Genomic DNA, 2662 nt, shown 5'->3' with positions numbered 1-2662 from the left:
ACCAACCTAACATTAAACGGAACTAAGAAAGAATTTAAAACTGTACGAGACAAAACGGAGTAACCTACTGGATACCAAATTTTTGGCGGGCCGGTTTTCTCATTTATCACCCCTAGACACAACGTTATCTAAGAATTCCACTTGCCAAATGAAAAGGCTATAAATATAAAGGGTCCTTCTAGTGTACAGATATGGGTGTACAGATTTTTTGTTTTTTATGGTTGTTAAAAGCGTATCACTAAAAGTGTTGCTTAAAGAGAAAGTGTTACCCTTAATCGTTGACTTGGCTCTGATACCAATTTTTAAAAGTCGACTTTTCTTTCTTTTTCGAAGTTTCTATTAACTCTTTATATTTTACTTCGAATAAGTTTATAATTTGTATAGATTCGAAATAATTTGCAAATTCATAAAAAATGTTGACCATTTCTACTATTACTAGTATTTATAATTCTGATTTTATTTTTATAGTCTAATCTTGTTTTAGTTTATAATATTCTTTTTTGCATGGATTATTGTATATAAAATCTTTTATCTGTTTGTCTTTTTCTTTAATATAATTTCTCAAATCTTCAAAAACTTCTTTTATTTCTACACTTTCTGTTGTTTCTAAATATCTTTTTAATTTTTCAACTTCATTCTCCATTTTTTCTTTTAACAGCTTCAATTCTTTTAAGTCATAATATGGTTTTCCAGGCATTTATAAATTTTTTAAGTTTAACTCCAACTTGTTTATATTTATTCTTATTTCTATCCTTTTTATTATAAGGTCATCAATTTCGATCTGAAGATTATTTAATTCCCTTTTATACTCCTTTATTTTACTTTTTAATTTTTTCGCCATTTTTCTTTTTATTTTATTTTCTGGTCTTTCAATCTTTGTATGCTTCATTATTTATTTTAGAATTTTTGCAAATTCTATCATCACTTCATCACTATTTTCTAGAGATTCTATTAATTTTTCTAGCTCTTCAACTTCTCTTTTTAACTTGTCATAGATTATTTTTAGAGCTTCAAATGCTCTTTGATTTATTTCAGAAAACTGCAAATAATTCAAACGATTTTCTCTTTCAAAGAGCTCTTGTTTCTTATCTTGATAAGTTACATATATTTCTTCTTTATTTATTGTCATAGTTTAGTATTTAGGGTTTCATTTAGTTTTTCAACCTTTTTTGTTAATTCTTTTATTTCAGAATTTTCTTCTTTAATCTTTAACTTAGATAAACTTAAAGGGCTATTAATTTTAGATTCTCTTATTTGAAAATTTGATGAAACCAATTTTCCTGATGGTTTTTTTAATAATAGAACTGAGTTTTCAATAGCTTTATATTTTGGTATTTATGTTTTTACAATTTTCTGAAATAATTCATCGACATAAATTCTTTCTCTGTTTTTAAATATTATACTATGATGGCTATTTGTTAAAGCATGATTTATTGCATATGTAATTGAAAATGGTTCATCATCTTGTTCCATTAGATTCTTTCTATGAAATTTATAAGCCAAACTTATAGATCTTCCAAGATTTTCAGTTGATAAAGGTATAGCATATCCAAGATGGGCATTAAATTTAACATTTATGTTTGCCAAATTTCCATGAACAATTCCAATTATTTGATCTATTGGGTCATCAGTAATTCTTTTGTCACAGATTGTTAAATTTATTGGTGAATTAATTCCTTTCATATATGTAGATTTGATTAAGACTTGTATAGTACTAATATGAATCCATCCAATTTTAGATCTTTTTTGTTGATCCTTAATTTTCTCAATCTGTTTACTCAATTCTTCATTATTTATCAAAGCTATTTCAAGTTCTCCATTGGCAGATTTTATCTTTATAGGAGCTTCAAGTTGAATTTTTCCATAGTATATTATATTTTTTCTATTAAAAACTTCTTTTAAAAGATTTTGTTTATTAAAATTTTCATTTGATTTGAGATTTAATTCTATTTTTAGAATAGCCTGTTTTTCATTATCTAATAAAGCAGTTAATCTATAATAATCAGATTCTTCTGTTAATTCTAAACTTTCTAAATAATTCATAATTGAAAGACTAGAATGAAGATGTACCTTTCTGGAGAAAAACTTCCTTTATTTAGTCTATTTTACATAAGGGATTTTTATCTCCAGAGGGGAGATTGTAGATACTAACTCCAGAGGGGAGTTTAGAACTATTTTTCCCTAAGGGAATTCTTCCTCAGATTATAGAATCGCCTCGACCGCTTCCTCCTTGCTCTCCTAGCATATGAGTACTCTTAGCCTCCTGCTTTCTATTATCTGATGCTTCTACAATTGCCTAAGCAACCTATTTATAATAGTTGGGTTTGATGGACAATTCCCATCCTTACCCTTCTTATGACATCATTGCTTACGTCATTGTTTGTTCTCTTGCACCAGCTACATTGTTGGTGCTCTATGACCTAAGTGCTTACGTCACTATGCAATAATGTTGAGAGATGCTTCAGATGCACTGTCCTCCTCTTTTATCATGTGACCCTCAGATGCATTGTCTCCTTCCTTCATCATGTGAGTTGATTCCGTTTCATTATTGCTTTCTTCAGATATTTCTGAGGCACATAGCTGGCACTTGTGGTCTTCTCTGTCTTTTATCAAATAGCAGAGATTCCTCTTTATCCCTTCAGGGAGCTTTTCTAAAAGTCCA

The sequence above is a fragment of the Arachis ipaensis genome, chromosome B04 (genome assembly GCF_000816755.2).
Source record: "Arachis ipaensis cultivar K30076 chromosome B04, Araip1.1, whole genome shotgun sequence".
Taxonomy (NCBI): Eukaryota; Viridiplantae; Streptophyta; class Magnoliopsida; order Fabales; family Fabaceae; genus Arachis; species Arachis ipaensis.
This window is presented reverse-complemented; position numbering follows the sequence as displayed.